Genomic DNA, 20,387 nt, shown 5'->3' on the forward strand with positions numbered 1-20,387 from the left:
TAATAATGGCAGACTGAAGTATAAAAGACACCTTATTCCCTGAATGACTATGTGGGGTAGAGTCTCCTTTTCCTCCTCCCCACCAACCACAACGGGCAGTGAGGCGAGTAACAAATGTTCATCATGCAGAGAACCTTGAAATTTCTTGTCTTATCGGGTAGAGTGGCTCTCATTAAATACCCTAGTACAGGTTCCTAATTAGAACACGTGTAGACAGCAATTTTATATTACTATAAGTGGCAATAGCATACAGTTGATTGGTAATACTTAAAAAATAAAACATTAATAATAATAATAGTAATAAATTTATGTGGGGCATTTACCCTTGCTTGAATTTATCAGAAGTTTATAAACAAGCAGGACACATCTTGATTTAATCAGCAGGAAAAATGAATTTTGGAGAAAATCAAAACTATTCCAAGATCACATTTTGCAATACAGAAAAAAATGTTATTAGAACTTAGTGATATATATATGCTCCTCAAAAGAGGAAGATGAATGTTGACTATTCACCTTCAAAACAAGCACAAAACTACCTTTAAAAGATAGAGATGTGAAAAATAGTTTCACAGTTCAGTTTATAAGCATATGAGGACAAAGTTTATCTATGTAGTGTGTAGCTGCAGATTCAAGACTTTAGATGAGGAAGCTCAGAAATGTCTCTTGCTGCTTTCTTGATCTGTATGCAATTAGTCCTCCCTTATTGCCCCACTGATTTACTGCAGTGGCACCTTCATTTTCCATGTGGTACCAACTCCAGTTTCTGGATTCTGTTCCAATGGGAAGTTTACCATTCCCCCACCCATGGCCCTGAGTTTGACATTAACAGTACAAGACAATCACTTGAATGTGAAAAGATATATCTTTTCTGAAAATATATAAATGTCAGCAAGACCTTGGACAACTCAGGGCTCTTGTAAGCAGCCTTAGTTGCCTGGAATAGGCTATCTCCACATACAAGTGTTAGGTAGTTAGTCAGACATTAGCAGCAAGGAGGTGACGGTGGTGAAAAGAGGGGAATAATCAAGTCACACCCCAACCATCTGGGAACCCTCCCCTGACTCCACCCAGAACAGGCAAAACTATGGTCAGGTGGTGGGCAACTTTTCCTAATAAAGAGGGAGCACAGTAACATGAAGGAACTTCCCCAGGCTGCTCATGCCCAGACTAGACAGGCGTATAAAACCTACAGTAAACACAAACTCATTATACCATCATTATAATAAAATCTGCATGTGGTTTTGCTCCCCCCCGCCCCATGGACTTTTCTTAGTGAAGCTAGGGTAAGGGCATGCACAATAATGAACTTGTTACATGACTCAGGACTGTGAATCAAATAATGATCCCCTGTCACTCACCCATGATCACACCCCACCTCCTCGCAGAATTCTCCTTATAAACACCCTTAAACCTGTACAGAAGGGCTGGTTTCACTTTGCAGAAACAGCCTGCTCTCCCTCTGAGATTACAACTATGCTTTAATAAACTTTGCTTTGTGCTTAAGCCCAAAGTGGTAGTCTGCAATTCTTTACTTGCTATCGTAAGGACCGAGATTGCTGGCCCAGGTCTTCTGTTGACCTCCTCAGTTGAAGCTATTTGACACAATGCACACCAACCCAGTAACAGAGGTGGCAGTGAGATTTTGATAGTCTGCTTTTCACTTGTACTGATAGCTGAAAACCAGTGGGAGAATTCCACCTGAAAGCTGTGTTTTTGGTCACTTGGCTCTGCATTTCATTACCGTTTCTTTTAGAAATGGGGGCTGAAATGCATGGATATTGGTCCCCATGTAAAAAGAGTCCCAGTAGTACTGTCCTTTCCAACTGAGAGTGTTTAGGTCTTGTGATACAAAGGCTGGTTGATGACAAACATCAGGGACACCCCTATTTGTATATCCAATTAAGACACCAATTAAGATGGTGACACACTGAAGTCCACAGGAGAAGATTCCTTGGTTGGATTTAACGTCAGAAGAACCTTTTATACACTGGCAAGTTGAATCTATGGGATCCACCCAAATTTCCAAAGTGTCCTGTGGAATGTTGACTTCTACTGAATCCAGAGCTGGGTACATAAAGGTGACATTCTGATGAACAAGTTTGGTGAATGCTTCAGATGCCAACTTGTTACCATTAAGGACTTTGCTAAGAAGCTCTACTGTTGTACAAAAGGTAGCAACATATGTCATTTCAAACATTTTCAAAAGCATCTAGTATTCCTAATTACAGATGATTACTAATGAAACAAAAGCCAATTAAATAAATCAATCAAAACACAACAAATTTGACTTGAGGGAATTTAAGTTTAAATTTCAAAATGAATAATATTCCTGTGGCATGATAAAATAAAATTTTAGACATTTAAATTGTCACTAAATAAAATTAGTGCAACTATAATTTACTTTCTCTCTAGCTAAGTATCCTAATCAAAAAACGGTTGCACTGTACCAGCTTCCAATGTTCTTAGAAAGTTTACAAACCATGTAGGAATACATGACCAGTAGAAATTTGATGAGGAAATATGGATTATTACATTGTTTAGTTATTATCCAGGTTAACAAAATTAATACATTATATATAAAACTAAGAAAAATATAGAAGTTATTTAAATATAGAAGTTATTTAAATATAGAAGTTATATAAAATGAAGTTAAAGACTTAACTTGCATTGAATTAAAAAAAACAGCAGTAGTAGGAAACTAAAATATGACAAGGGGCAGGATCAAGATAACAAAGTAGAAAGATCATGAGCTCACCTCCTCCCACAGACAAACCAAAACTACAACTATATATAGATCAACTTTCTCTGAGAACAACCTGAAGACTAGTAGAACAGCTCTTCTATAATTAAGATATAAAGAAAAAAACACATTGAAGGTAGGAGGGGCAGAGACTCAATGTAATCAGCATCCATATCCCAGGTGTGATGACCACATGCAGCAGGGGATACAACAAACACGGCAGTCCTCCCTAAGGAACAAGGGGTTTGAGCTTCACACTGGGCAACTTAGCCCTGGGGACCCACACCAGGAAGTTGAGCCCTCATAACAGCTGGCTTCGAAAACCAGTGGGGCTTATGCCCAGGAAAGCCAGAGGGCTATAGGAAACCAAGGCTCTACTCTTAAAGGGTACACATAAAATCTTACTCTGAGTCCTGGCACAGAGGCATCTGGCACTCCAGCCAGTCTGCCAAATAACTCCAGCCAGCCCCTGGCCATGCCCACTCCAGTTCCAGCCACGCCAAGGCAACTTGCCCAGTGCACCCCAGGAAAAACCTGGCCTGCACCAACTCCAGATCCAGCCATCTAGCCAAGGCAGCCCTAGTTCAGTGTACTTCAGGACCCTCCAGCCTGTGTCTGCTGCAGCCCCAGTCCACCTGCCAAGCTACCCAGCACAGGCAATCTATATACGAAAGGCTCCTACATAAGGTCATGCTTTCAAGACCAAGAGAGGTAACCGTTTTGCCTGATTTATAGAAAAAGAACACAGAAAGTCAAATAAAATAAGGAGCCAAATATATTCCAAATGAAATAAGATAAAACACCAGAAAAGAACAATAATGAAACAGAAGTAATTTATATGATAAAGGGTTCAATGTGATGGTGATAAAAATGCTTACTGAACTCTGAAGAAGAATGAAGGAACACGGTGAGAATTTCAACAAGGAGTTAGAAAATATAAAAAAGAACCAATCAGGTCTGAATAATATAATAACTAAAATAAAAGTACATGCAGGGAATAAAAAAATGATTAGATGATACAGAAAAATGCATAAGTGATCTGGAAGACAGAATTGTGGAAATCAACCAATTGTAATAGCAAAATGAAAAAGAACTAAAAATATATATAGTTTAAGGGACCTCTGAAAAAACATCAAGCATACTAACATTTTAATTTTAGGGGTCCTAGAAGGTGAAGAGAGAGAGAGAAATGGGCAGAAATTTATTTGAAGAAATAATGGCTGAAAACTTCGCTAACCTGGGGAAGAAAACAGATATCCAGAAAGCACAGAGGCCCAAACAAGATGAATCCAAAGAGATTCACACCAAGATATATAATTAAAATGACAAAAGTTAAAATTAGGAGAGAATTTTAAAGGCAGCAAGGAAACAAACAAACAAACAAAAAGGCTAGTCACGTACAAGGGAACTCCCATAAGACTATCAGCTGATTTTTCAGCAGAAACTTTTCAGGCCAGAAGGGAGTGGCATAATATATTTAAAGTGCTGAAAGGACAAAACAAAACCTTACAACGAAGAATACTCTATCCAGCAAAGTTATCACTCATCACTGAAGGAGAGGTAGAGTTTCCCAGGAAAGCAAAAGCTAAAGAATTCATCATCACTAAACCACTCTTACAAGAAATGTTAAAGAAACTTATTTAAGCAGAATAGAAAAGGTCATAACTAGAAACAACACATAAAAGGAAAAAATCTCACTGGTAAAGGCAAATATATAGTAAAGGAAGTGAATCAGCCACTTAAAAAACTAGTATGAACGTTAAAAGAATAAATTTGTAAAATTAACTGTAACTACAATAAGTAGTTAAGGTACACGCAAAGTTAAAAGCTGTAAAATATGACTTCAGAAACATAAAACAAAACATGGAGGGAAGGAGTAAAAGTGTAGTACTTTTACAATGCATTTGAACTTAAGTGATTATCAGCTTAAAATAAACTTCTATATATACAGGTCATATATATGAACTTCATGGTAACCAAAGCAAAAACCTATAATAGATACACAAAAAATAAAAAGAAAGGAAACCAAATATAACACTAAAGAAAATCTCAAACCACAAAGGAAGATAATAAAAGAAGAAAGGAACAGACAAGAAACACAAAACCAGAAAACAATGAACAAAATGGCAATAGGTACATACCTATCGGTAATCACTTTAAATGTAAATAGATTAAATGTGCCAATCAAAAGACACAGGATGGCTGAATGGATTTAAAAAAGAAAAAAAACAGAAGAACTATCTATATGCTGCCTACAAGAGACTGACTTCAGATCTAAAGATACACAAAGGCTGAAACTGAAAGGATGAAAAAGTTCATGAAAATGGAAGCAGAAAGAATGCTAGGGTAGCAATACTCATAACAAACAAAATAGATTTTACAAGAAACCCCTTAACAAAAATACAATAAAGGACACTACATAATGATAAAGTCAATCCGAGACTATAATATTTGTAAATATTTACGCACTCAACATAGAAGCCCCTAAGTATATAAGGCAAATACTGACAGACATAAAGGGAGAACTTGACAGTAATACAGTAATATTAGTGTACTTTAATACCTCACTTACATCAATGGATAGATTAACCAAGCAAAAAAAAAAAAAAAAATCAATAAGGAAACACTGGCCTTAAACAATACCTTAGAAAAGATAAAATTAATAGATATATATAGAACATTTCATTGCCAAACTGGAAAATACACATTCTTTTCAAGTGGACATAAAACATTTTCCAGGATAGATCACATGTTAGGCTACAATACAAGTCTCAAAAAATTTACGAAAACTGAAATCACATCAAGCATCTTTTCCAACTGCAACAGTATGAAACTAGAATTAATTACACAAAACTGGAAAATACACTACTATGTTGAGATTAAACAACATGCTAAACAACCAATGGGTCAATTAAGAAATCAAAGAAATAAAAAAACCTGAGACAAATGAAAATGGAAACACAATTTCCCAAAATCTCTGGTACACAGCAAAAGCAATTATAAGACAGAAGTTCACAGCAATATAGATCTATCTCAAGAAACAAGAAAAATCTCAAATAAGCAATCTAACTTTATACCTAAAGCAACTAGAAAACAAAGAAAAGTACAAATTTAGTAGAAAGAAGGATATAATAAATATCAGAATGGAAACAATGAAAGAGACTAAATAAATATGTGTGTGTGTGTGTGTATGATTAAAGAAACTGGGAGCTGGTTCTTTGAAGATAAACAAAACTTACAAATCTTTAGCCAGACTTACCAAGAAAAAAAAGAGAAGGCCCAAATAAATGAAATCAGAAATGAAAGAGGAGTACCACCAATACTACAGAAACACAATCATAAGCAATTACTACAGACAATTATCCACAAGTTGGACCACCCAGAAGAAATGAATAAATTCCTAGAGACATATAATCTTCCAAGAGTGTAACAGAAAGACATAAAAAATCTGAACAGACTGATTCTTAGTAATGAAATTAAAACATTAATCAGAAAACTTCCAATAAGCAGAAGTCCAGGACCAGATGGTTTCATAGGGGATGTCTACAAAATATTTAAAGGGGAATTAATATCTCAAATTATTCCAAAAATAGAAGAGGAAGAAATACTACCATGAGGTTAGCATTACCCTGACACCAAAAATAGGAAAAGATACTACAAAAATTACAGTTCAATATTGCTGATGCACATAAGATGCAGAAATCCTCAACAAAATTTTAGCAAATGAAATTCAACAATACATTGAAAGGATCATACAGCCTGATTAATTGGGACTTATTCCAGGGATGCAGGGATAGCTCAATATCCACAAGTCAATCAATGGGATACACTACATTAACAAAATCAAGGATAAAAAACACACAATCATAACAATAAATGCAGGAAAAAACAGCTGACAAAACTCAATATATGTTTATGATAAAAACTCTCAACAAAGTGAGTACAGAGGGAATGTACCTCAACATAATAAAGGCCATATATGACAAACCCACAGATAACAACATACTCATTGGAGAATAGCTGAAAGCTTTTCCTCCAAGATCAGGAACAAGACAAGGATGCCCACTCTTCCCACTTTCATTCAACATAGTATTGGTGGTACCAGCCACAGCAATCAGACAAGAAAAGACATAGAAGACATCCGAATTTCAAGGGAAGAAGAAAAACTATCACTATTTGCTGATGACATGATACTATATATAGAAAACCCTAAAGACTTCACCAAAAAACTATTAGAACTAATATATGAATTCAGTAAAGTTGCATGATACAAGAATATACAGAATTCTGTTCCTTTTCTATACACTATTAATAAACTATGAGAAAAAGAAATTAAGAAAACAATCCCATTTACAATTGCATCAAAAAAACCTGAAATGCCTAGGAATAAATCTAACCAAGCAGGTGAAACCTATACACTAAAAACTATGAAATACTGATGGAAGAAACTGAAGATGACAGAAATAAATGGAACATGAATTGGAAGAGTTAATATAGTTAAAATGTCCTGAATTGGAAGAGTTAATATAGTTAAAATGTCCATACTACACAAAGCAGTCTACAGATTCCATACAATTCCTATTAAAATACCTATGACATTTTCACAAAACTAGAACAAACAATCCTAAAAGTTGTATCAAATCACAAAATGCCCCCAGACAGTCAAAGCAATCTTGAGCAAGAAGAATAGAGCTAGAGGAATCACACTCCTTGATTTCAAACTAGTCTAAAGCTATAGAATCAAAACTGTATGGTACTGGCACAGAAACAGACACATAGGTCAATGGAATAGAATAGAGAGCCCAGAAATAAACCCATGCTTAATTAATGTATGAGAAAGAAATCAAGAATATACAATGGGGAAAGGCAGTCTCCACAATAATTCATGTTGGGAAAACTGGACAGCTACATGTAGAAGAATGAAACGACAATATTCTTACACCATATACAAAATAAACTCAAGTGGATTAAATACTTAATGTAAGACTTGAAACTATAAAACTCCTAGAATAAAACATAGGCTGTATGCTCTTGAACATCAGTCTTTATAACATTTTTTTGGACCTGTCTCCTCAGGCAAGGACAACAAAAACAAAAACAAGCAAATGGGCCCTAATGAAACTAAAATGCTTTTGCACAATGAAGGAAACCATCAGCAAAATGCAAGACAACCTACTGAATAGGAGAAGATATTTACAAATAATATATCTGATAAGGGCTCAATATCCAAAATATAAGAACTCATACAACTCATTATCAAAAAAAATCTGATTCACAAATGGGCAGAGGATCAAAATAGACATTTTTCTAAAGAAGACATACAGATGGCCAACAGACACATGAAAGGATGCTCAACATCACTAATCATCAGGGAAATGCAAATCAAAACCAGTAATGAGATTTCACCTTACACCTGGTAGAATGACTATCATCAAAAAGACAAGAAATAACAGATGTTGGAAAAGATATAGAGAAAAGGTCTTGTACTGTTGGTCAATTGATACAGCCACTATGGAAAACAGTGTGGCGATTCCTCAACAAATGAAAAATAGAACTACCATACAATCCAGCAATTCAAATTCTGGGTATTTATGCAAAGAAAAGGAAAACACTAATTCAAAAAGATACATGCACCCCAGTGTTAACTGCAGCACTATTTACAACAGCCAAGGAATGAAAACAACTTGTGTCTATCGATAGATTAATGGATAAAGATGTGGTATATACACACAATGAAATATTACTCAGCCATAAAAAAGAATGAAATCTTGACATTTGCAACAACACGGATGGACCTACAAGGTATTATGCAACATGCAATAAGTAAGACAGAGAAAAAGAAATAGCATTTGATCTCACTTATATGTGGAATCTAAAAAAACAAAACAAATGAACAAACAAAACAGTAACAGACTCATAGATACAGAGAACAAAATGGTGGTTAGCAGAGGAGAAAGGGGTGGGGATATCAGCAAACCAGGTGAAGGGGATTAAGAGGTCAAACCCCAGTTATAATAAATAAGTCATGGGGCTGTTATGAATAGCATAGAAAATGAGTTAATAATATTGTAAGAACCTTGTATGGTGACAGATGGTAACTAGACTTATCATGGTGATCATTTCCTAATGTATAAAAATATTGAATCACTATGTTGTACACTTGAAACTAATATTGTAAGTTAAATATACTTCCATTAAAAAAAGAAACTAAAGTATGATTTTACTTCCTCATTTTTTGTTTCATTGTAGATTCAAAAGCCAGCAAAAATACATAACGCAGAAGAGAGGAAATAAAAAATTATTATGCAAAGAAGTATATAGTAACATTAATCATTAAGCCATATTATTGTAAAATTCACCAGTGTGTATACATTTAGACTTAACAGAAATGGTTAATGTCAGGTTAAGTGCTATCACTTAATAGTTATTAAGCGATACTGGGAAATAGCATTACTGTGATTAAAAGGATCATAAAACAAACTGTAATTATGAAATTTAACTTGGCAAATTAGATAAAACTATATTGTTGGAAATAGTAACTCTTACTACTATTTTGTATGAAAAACATGAATTGCCAGAGTTATTGATATATTTTAGAAAATATAAATCTTTCTAGGGCTAGGAACATAAAACAACCCAAAGCGCACTGGAAAATTACATTTTGGGAAGTTAAATTTCACTCAGATAACAAAAGCCTTTGAAAGTTAATGTGAAGAAGTTTTTACTTCCTTTTGAAGGCAATAAGGAAACAATCATTTCACAGAATATCTGAAATACTCACTTAAAAAAATGAAAAATAATTTCTGCATATGGGTGATTAATACACTGAACCCATAAGGAAAATGGGAAGTTATGTCCTTTAAAAGAATAGTATAGTAATCTCAATCTGACTTAGGTGAAGTTAACAAATTCAGGGTAACTGAATACTAATAGTAAATAGTGTATGCATTTCTGCCACACGTGCCATTTATTAATTCATCAAATACTTGAGTAGTTACTTTGTTCCAGAAAATGTACTATGTGTTGGAGAGACAGTGAGGAGACAGCATTCCCCTGCTCCAAATATGCTTACAGAAAAGGGGAAAAATAATATCTTGAATGTCACTGTATTGACATCGGGAAATGTTCAGTAAAGTAGCTATGAATAAGCACTATACTTGAGTAGCTTTCTTGTGTGATTAATTACAATAACTAATTTGGCCAAAGATATAGAATTTTCCACGAATCATAGAGGCTATTTGAGATGTAGGCTTTTCCTAGAAGTGCAAAGAACTTGGAAACTCTACTTACCACATATCCTGTAATAGGGAAGTATTTGTACATCCTAGGAAAAAAAATGCTAACTCTCCAATGGTGCAGGAGGAGGGAAAACATCCCTCAAATAATAATTATAACAGCAATAACCAATATTAATACTCAATCATTAAGGATGCTATAAAATGGTGGTCCTCAAACTATTTGCTCTTGGTAACTCTTTACAATCTTGGAAAGTATTGAGAGTCTAAAGAATATTATTTATATGTTAGATCTATTAAAGTCTACAATACTAGAAATTAAATTAAAAATATTAATTCAATTAACAATAATAAATCCACTGCATAAATAGCATACTCTATTAAAAATAATTACACTTTCCAAAAACAATAGTGAAAGAGTGACATTGTTTTACATTTTAGCAAGTTTCCTTAATAACTGGCGTAATGAATAAATGGCATAGAGATTCATGTATTCTTGCATTCAGTCTGTAAGCAATATCACTAGTCCTGAAGCCTTCTGAAAAACCCACTGTACACTCATGAGGGAATGCGAGTGAAAAAGGAATTATCATGACAGTAGTTTCAACATCTGATGTCCCTGGAAGGTTCTTGGGAGTTCAAGTTGAGAGCCTTCTATAATAATACCATGAAAGGGAACATGAAGCTCAATAGATTGGTTAACTGTTTTGTAGCCTAGATAGAGACAGAAAAGATGACTATATTTAGAAGTAGTAAATGCCATTTGATATCTTGGACAACTCATGCTACTTGTCACTATAGTCTCAGAATTCTATGCTTAATATTGACATCTTTCCTCTATGGTTTGAAGTGAGGGCATGATTCATTATCTCATCCAGGAATTCTCTTCAAGAACCTTCCCTACATTGATGGACATGGTTAAATATCAGTTTGATTACCACACTGTAGCCTATTTTTTTCTTATAGAGATAATTAAGATTATAATGGCAGGATTTTAGGCTTGGCAAAATGACTAGCTGAACTATAACCCACCCCAAGTTTCTTACAGCTCTGGACATATAGTGAGTAAAGATTTTGTAAAAAGTATCCTCTAAAGTATCCTCCCCCAAAATATTATCTTATTAAAAATGAAATTAATTATTCTTGAAACTCTTGCCTCTCATTTTCATTGAATTATTAGTGAAAATTATGCAAATACAGTATATAATATAGTTATCTACCATTCAGTTATCTTTCAACCATGCTAATTAATGATTACCTTAATAGAGTGGATATTGTTTCAGTATTATATATTTTTATATTTGTATATGCCTACTAATGTAAGTTAACTTTGTTAAGTATACTGTTTAAGTAAGAAAAGATCAATCTGTTGATGAAGACTAAATAAATCAAGGATAAAGCAGGATTTGGTACTGTACCGATTGTAATTAAAATATTTAGCTGACCAAGTACAACTGCTGTTTACATTTCGATAAAAGTATTTTGCAATCACGTTAATCAGAAGGATGTTTGACATCTCTGGACTGGCAGAAGTTGAATATTTGAGACAAATTATTCTTAGAAACAATAATATGAATAAAAACTTCTTACTGATATATGAGGACAATTAAGCCTATTTTAAATAATTTCATTAATAATATAAAATGACTTCTGTTCATTCCTTTCCTACTATATCATTAAATATTATTGAGTTAGGTCCTGACATTTCATTCAGAATTATGTTTCTGGCATTTAAGTATTCAGCTCTAAATGTTAAGGATGTCAATTATATAAGCATCCATCTTTTTCACTATCGTTTCCCATCAAACATTAATGGTAGAAGCCTTAATTCATTTCAACTAGTCTCAAATATCTGCCCTGAAGAAGGCTGATACTCTACAAGTGCTCTGACAACCTCTGCTAAGTAATTACCCTTAAAAATATCTCAGTAAATTCAACTCACTCCCAGAGGCATTTTAAATTATATGTCGTTAAAATGCAATGCTTTCTCAAATAACAAGGTCATGCCAAAAGGCAAAACTAAACTCTATTTTTATCTGAGACATATCCACTCCAATAAAAATGTTACAACTTACACTTCAAACCCGGAAAAATGGGTTGTGCTTATCTGAGAGACGTAGTAATCAAGGCAAATTGTTATATACACCAACAATAAATCAGTACCATGGTCGCATTCTGTGTGATAAAATGGTCCATTTGTGGGAAGAGTAGGATACTACATGTTTTGATATAATTTGGGACAAAAATGTACTCATAAAATTGCACGTTAAGCTGTCTCTAGCTAACATTCCCTCCTGACACTTCAACAGTCTCCTTCTTCTTCTGGATAAATATTTTCTAAGTTTGAAAACTTGAAGTTACATGAAATTTCAACTCCATGTTTAAATGAATACATAAATGAAGGAAGCCTTGCAAGGCAAACTGACTGTTATATTTTTTTGCCCCTCTTAGTGCAAGAACAAATACATAAAAATTTAGAAAAAAATATAAAATCCAAAAAGAGTTATGAAGAAAAGTAACCTAATTCCATTCTTACTCTACAGAACAGAAACAATTTTCTAAATAAAACTATTTTAATAATCTGGGAATAATTATGGACTAAATATGTTTTCTAAATTATGACAGTCAGGATACTGACTAAATAGAGTCGAGTTTATTATCTCCCTCAGTTCAATCCACTAGGAAAACTAAATGATATCATGTCTATGGAAGTTGTAACTTATAAGATGATTGAAACATACTAAGCTTAATGTTTATTTCCATAAGAATTTGATTCTGAATTTTAAAAAGAAAAATATATAATATGTAAAATAAGACATTCATTTTCTGATCTGTTGTAAACATGAAAATAGGTGTACACAAATGACGGTTTTAATCTAAATGAATTTTTAAATGTTTATCTACTATCAAGTCTTACTTGAGTAAACCACTTCTAATCTCTTCAGCAAATAAATATTCTTAATAAATTTGAAATAAAGTAATAGCCATCTCACACAAACTCATCCAGAGAAAAGAAAAAGGTGGAATTCCACTTCTGAAGACATTTGAGCAAAATGAACTAGACAGCAAAACATAAAAGGGACATCAAAAGAAAGGAAAATTAGAAATCAATCTTGCTCATGGGCCTAGATGAAAAGTCTTAAAATATTATACATCAATACAGCAAAACATAAAATACCAGTCAAATGAAGATTATTACAGAAGTTGAAGTTTTTTGGGTTTTTTCCCCTAATCTGTTTCATCACATAATAAGAAATGAAAGAAAAATCATATGCTCATTTTTAGACATGCTGGAGAGTATTTTATAAAATAAAATACCAAGTCATAATAATATTAAAAAGTAGGATAAAAAAACTTTTACATATATGTTTAGAATATTAACAACAAGCTGAGAGAAGACATCCTACCCTTAATAAATTAATTATTGAAAGGTTTCTTTACCTAAAATTAGGAACAGGATAAAGGCCACTATAACCACTTCTATTTGGCATTGCACAGGAGACCACAAAAAAACAGTAAGAAAATTACAAGAAGGGAGTTGGGGGGTGGGCAAAATAGATGAAGGGGGTCAAGTGTATGGTGATGGATGGTAAGTAGACTTTTGGTGATAATCACTTTGTAATGAACACAGATGTTGAATCATAATGTTGTGCCCCTAAAACATTATAATGTTATATACCAATTTTACCTCAATAAAAAAAAATAAGAAAGAATAGGCATCAGTATTCAGAAAGAGGAAATAAGTCCATTACTAGTCACAGATAACATGAATGTATATGAAGAAAATCTAAAATTATCTAGAGAAAACAGTAACAATAAGTGAATCTATCAAGATCATAGATACAAATCAATATAAATAACTATGTAATTTCTATATACCATTCATGAACAATTGAAAAATAAAATTAAAACATGCTTTACAGGAACACTAAAAAAACACATCAAATTCTTAGGAATACATATAACAAAAGATGTACAAAACCTCCATAATGTAAAACATAAAACATTGCTTAGGAAAATGGAAAAATGTTCTAAATAAATGTATAAACATGTAATTTTAATGGACTGGAAAACTAAACATTGTAAGGAAAGGTTTATGAATGTTGGCACCAATGATATTTTGGTTTGAATATTTTGATGTTGTTGGATGTGGGCTGCCTTGTACACTGTAGATATTAAGCAGCATTCTTGGCCTCAATCTCATTAGATGCAGTAGCATCCCCCAGTTGTGACAACCAAAGATGTCTCTAGACATTGACAAATATAACTTTGAGGTCAAAATCTCTTCCATATTGGAACTATTATTGTAAAGGTTTTCATTTCCTTAGATTGATTTATAGATTCAATGCAATCCCAGTCAAGATCATGTATGTATTCATGTGTGTTTGTAAATTCATAATCTGATCATAAACTCTGTATGGCAAGACAAAGGGCCAAGAATAGCCAAGGCAAGACTGACAGAAAACAAGTTTGCACTACCAAATATCAATACATGTTATAAAGTTATAACAATTAAAGTAGCATTACTTTGTCAAAAGGTAGATCAATCAAAGGAATAGCATTTACTGTCCAGACAGATAACCCCATGTATATGGTCATCTGACTTGTGATAAAGATGACACTAACTCTGAAATTGAAAAAGAATGATCTTCCTGAAATAATGGTTTTGGACAACTGAATGCCCATAAGAAAAAAAAAAATGAGTGGCAGTAACAAAATCACTTTCAGATATACTGTATATCTAAACATGGAAGGCAAATCAATTAAGATCACTGAATAAAATATAGGAGACTATTTTTATGTCCTTGGTTAGGCAAATATTTCTTAAAAAGGACATGGAGGTGGAGAACAATAAATTTGGTTATATTAAGATTAAGAAACTGTTCACCAAAAGACACAATTAAGAGAGTAAAAAGACCAAACAAAGAGTGCATGGGTGTATTTTCAATATCTACATCCAACAAACATTCATATCTAGAATACAAAAGCAAATGAGACAACTCAACAGGAAACAAAAATAGGCACCTCAGAAATTACCCAATAAACGTGAAACAGTACTCAACTTAGTCATCAGGAAAACAGAAGTTAAAATCAAAATGCAATACTTTTACACACCATGAGAATGGCTAAAAAAATTTTTAAAGACAAAAAATTCAAGTGTTGGTTATAATGTGGAACAAAGGAATTCTTATGCACATTTGGTGAAAGTGTAATTTTTATAACTAATTTGGAACACTTCTTGGCAAGGTCTATTGAGCTTAATATATGAAAATTATGTAACCAGCAATTGAATTCCTTGTTATAATCCAAGAGACCTTTTTATAGATGTTTGCCATGATATAGGAACAAAAAATATCAATAGCTACTCTTATTGTAGGAAGCACAAAAGGGAAACAACTCAAACGTTTATCAATGGAAAAATACATGTAGTATATTTTATACAATGAATCTTTACATGACAATGAAAATGAACAATTATATACACATGTAACAAGGTAGATGAAACTCATAATATGAAAAAATGGAAACTAAAGTAAAAGCTGTACATACTTTCTTTGATATAAAATTCAAAACTCAAGCAAAATCTTTGTGTTAAAAGTCAGCATAGTGGATACTCTCTTGGAACAAGTGGTGACTGGAAGGGGTACTTGGAGTACTTCTGGGATGCTATAAATTGTATTTCTTAACTTGAGCGCTGTGCAAGTAATTAATCTGTGCTCTTGTGATTTGTGCACTTCTTTATGAAGTACCTCTAAAGCCAGCTTATAAAATATGAAATACAGATTGGGAAAGAAAAAGTTAATAAATTAATGTACACCTTTAAATTGAGAAAAGTGATAGAAATGGATCTAGTAAGAAATAAATTTATCTTACTTTGTAAGCGTTTGAAGGTAGAATTGAACAGCTGGACAGCAAGGACTATGAAACTATTGCATTAGGTCACTTGCCAGCTCATGTCCTCAATCTATGGTGGTTCCTATATTCCAATGTTACATGCATTTTCAGCCCTTCACCTGGCTCTTCCAGGAATAGCAAATATTCCCTTGAGAAAAACAGCCTCAAACACTGGCTTTCATTTCTGGATTCTGTCTTCTTTTGAATCTTGACCCAGTGATAATTAATAGTTACGTCTATATAATGTCTTCAATATGTGTGTGCTTGCATGTGCACACACTGTGACATACACACAAGGCATCGTTTGACATTTTATAACACTTCCATCAAACCAACATATGTTAGACAAAGACTATTTTAAAGGGAAATGTGTCAAATATGTCAATATATAACATACATGGTAAGTAAACCTATGTGAAAGAATGAAAAAACATTTCTCTGAAGTAAAAAACAGGTAGAATTCAGGTAAAATATTATGGAGACATGAGTTATAATAATTTACTGACAAATGAACCAAGTATACTATAAAAGGAAGAAATTTACTTGTTCAGGTGTGTTGGATCTCTGGCACAACGATGCCATTTGTAAATTTAGAAGTACAGAAAGTTGAATAAAGTATTTACTTTTAAATTGACTAATGTATAAATAACTTTAGAAAAGTATTAATTTTTAACTCTTTCATCCACATAATTTTGGGGATACCTTCATGGTAAAAATTCAAACAGCTATGTCCATATTTATCCTTTGTTTTAGCATAACATTTTTAATCAATTGCCTTAGCTTGGCCAACCAGACACGCATACACATACACAGACACACAACTCTTGTATGTTAATCTTCACTGACTTCATCTTCATGAAGGAGGGCAAGAGCTTATGAAACTAAAATTATGTTAAATCCACACACTAATAATTTTAATTCCACATAAATTTTAAATCATTTACTGATATCATTATTGGCAAAAGAATGCAAGTAATGCATAACTACTGTAAGAGTCAGTTACAAATACATACTTATTTACATATACATGTATATATAGGCATATATAAAAGTATATCAAACTAATATGTATATATGTAAATGCACAAATATGAATATATTTTCAAATTTGTACCACACATTAAAATACTGTGTGTGTATAAGCTTTTTCAGTACTCTAAATTTTGACTGGTTTGACCTATCTTTTGAAATTCTGCTCAAAAGAGTATAACCAAGAAAAACAGAATGATCAATAAATCAATATACAGCCCATAAAAAGTCATTATTGACAGTATTATCATATTTCACAAAATACATGTATTAAAATTCACATGCTATATTTTTTACTTGAAAAACTAAACATGGATCTTCTGCCATGGGAATCAATATCATTTTTATCTATGTATGTTTTCAGGATTTTCCTTTCCTTATATAAAGCCAAATACCTTAAAATCTGTAGTTAAAATACAACTGAAACAGGCATAAATAATTGTCATATACTCTTTTTTGTTGCCATTTAATCCTTAGGATTAAATAATTAATTGATGAAAGTACGCTTACTGAAAAAGCACTAAGTATGTACTTTGTACAGGCATTTAAATCACTGACTTCTCATTAATCAACTTTTGTAAGCAAAATGATTTATGCAGAATGTTTTGAATTATAATAATGCAGACCTAGGAAATCCAGATAATGGTATGTCTCCTAATTATAACACTACTTCAACTACCCAAGGCAATGTGTTCCCCCTTTAGCTGCAAGTGGGCTTACACAGTTAAGGCATCATCTTGATAATTTTAATATAACATCTGAATAATGTCATAAAATGGTGGTGCTAGGAGTGAGTCTCTCCCGAAGTTAATTTTGGCCTAATAGACTTGTCCCATGATTATACATGGACTGAATTTGTCATATCTCATCTTAATAAACAATATTCTAGAAAAAATAATATACTATATTTTAGAATAGATGCTGAAGTCTTTAAAGGCATACCAATCCAATCCATTAAAAAGTGTAGTGACTTTTGAGAAAACTTCTTACATTTTAAATAATTACAATTATTTCATCCTTAATAACTTTTCTTACCTATCTATTCCATAACCATACTTAACTTTAATTTTATTTAATACTTCTTAAAATAGCTCCTTCAAAACCAACAATGAATTATTTTATAGAATTTAATAATAGTTTGAACACTCAATACTTATGACATAGATTTTAGAATCAGAAAGACTTGGTTTCAAATGCTTTCTTATAAACCATGTACTATTCAAGGTAAGGGTGGTAATTTCATGTCTTTGAGCTTTATGTTCTTCATCTTAAAATGGGAATAATAATAAAATCCAATTAACATAGTTGCTAAATGAATTTGTTGAGAAACACCTTGGTGGTTGGCAGAGAAACAGCATTCAAAAAATGATTTATTACCTTTATTAAGGATGATTATTAGCAGTACACTCAAAAGCTAGAAGGATTATTCTGGAGAGAATACTCTTTTAAACAAAACTGTTTCCTAGTCTAATGATTTGGCTGGATTTTCAGAAAGTGTACTAAAATTCTTATATATAAAACTCTGAGCAATCTTTTATCATTCAGTTTTCAAATGTGAACTAACATTGTGTTAGCTACTAAATTTTAATAATTTTAAGGCAAAGTCACATGACAAAATTCATTCTTATTGCTTCTACTGTAAATTAAATTACATTTTTATTAGGGAAATGAGAGTGTTAAAATATTTGAAAAATCTTCTTTTAGAAATATGCAAAAAAGACAACTGTTATATAATCCCCAAATGCCAAGTATTGCCATTCTGTTTTTTCGTTTTCTTCTTTCTTTGCACATATTCATTTACAGATTTATACAAAGACATTAGAAATGGATTTTATGAGGTATTTGAAATAAAGATTGGAGACAGACTGAATTCCTCAAAGTCAGACAGAAAAAGTTAATGACAACAAAAGGTGGGACACTGGGTGCTTTGTGGTATCACACATACAGCAACTAAGCAGTGCATACCTAGGAAGAAAAATTAGTCTTTTTTAGTCACCACGCTATATTCAGAGTTGTGAATTAAACAAAATAATTGAGAAATAAGGAAGCCAGATAATACAGAAATGCAAGTGTCTTGGGATAACAAGAGGCTCAAAATCAAATGCATGGTGTTAGAAGGAAGGAGCAGCTGAAGAAAAACACAAATAACTTCAAATATTCAATTCTACAGGACTTGGAAACAAAAAGGATGTAGGAAGAAAGAGTGAGAGAGTTTGAGTCAGAATGTTGTTTATACTACCTCAGTATAAATACCCTTAATAGAAAATTGCAGCAAGAATAATTTTTAGGTTTCTTTAAACATATTTTCGTATCCTTAAATTATAATTTTAGGGGTTATTATTCTCCTCACTTCCATCTTGGTAATAACTACTGCAAAGATAGTCCAGTAAATTACCCTTCTGTATACTCTCTTCTCCCCAAGGTAATGATGATGATGATGATGATGATGATGATAAACAATAGTAAACAACACTTGATGATATAAATCAGATACAACTTATATATTCCATACTTTTAGAGTTACCTCATCTCAAAAAAATATAGAAAGGGGAGGGCACTGGAGGTTGGGGAGCATGCTTCTCTGGGCCTGAGAATTTATCTAGATTCATATCCATAAATTTCATCAACATCTCTGGGCCTGAGAATTTATCTAGATTCATATCCATAAATTTCATCAACATGTCAACAGCTACAGGTCCTTTAAAAATCATGTAATGTCTTTGACTCTTGTTTGTGTCCTCTACAAAATTAAATAATAAAAACTAAAGAATATTCCAGGGAAGCATTCAATAAGATAATGTAGATAACCATTTCTACAGTGAAATATATATATGTGTGTGTGTGTATGTATATACACACACATAAACATATATAACAATAAATACCTAAAATAATGAGGAGAATTTTGTAAGGTTCCTATTCATTGAATTATATGACGTTCGGTTTGATAATGCTGTGTAATAACAGTCCATTATTTTTTGTTTAGTTATTTATCCACTTGTTCATCTCCTTGAGTTGAATATAAACCCCATGAGACACGGACCAATCTTGTTCACTATTTTATTTCCAGCGTCTGGGACAATGTCATGCATCAATGGAGTACGGACAAATGAAAGAAGGATAGGAAAATGGACAAATGAAAGGATAGGAACATGGTTGTTAGATTAAAACAGCAAGATGATGGGAATCTGGATGACAGCTGTAGCACTGAGACTGAAAATAAGGTGAAAGACATTATTAATATTTTGAAGTAAGATGATTAAATTAAAAAACTTGGTCATTGATTTGACCTACTTGGTAGTCAAGTAGAGGAATGAGACAAAAATAAATGGCTTCAGTGATGTGAAAAATAGTTGAAACACTGACAGAAAAAGGAAAGATTAAAGGTGAGCAAATTGGTATGATATAAAGATTTATTTTACATTGATTTCGGAGATAGTTAAAGGGAAAGTTATGTAAGAAATTATCAAAGAATTGAGATCAGGTCA

General features: G+C 32.6%; 1 pseudogene; it reads right to left on the reverse strand.

Annotated features, from left to right (window-relative positions):
• Positions 1-636: 636 nt before the first annotated feature.
• On the reverse strand, positions 637-2,209 carry LOC116753964 (annotated as a pseudogene).
• Between the last annotated feature and the right edge of the window lie 18,178 nt (positions 2,210-20,387).

Source organism: Phocoena sinus, chromosome 5 (assembly GCF_008692025.1).
Source record: "Phocoena sinus isolate mPhoSin1 chromosome 5, mPhoSin1.pri, whole genome shotgun sequence".
Taxonomy (NCBI): Eukaryota; Metazoa; Chordata; class Mammalia; order Artiodactyla; family Phocoenidae; genus Phocoena; species Phocoena sinus.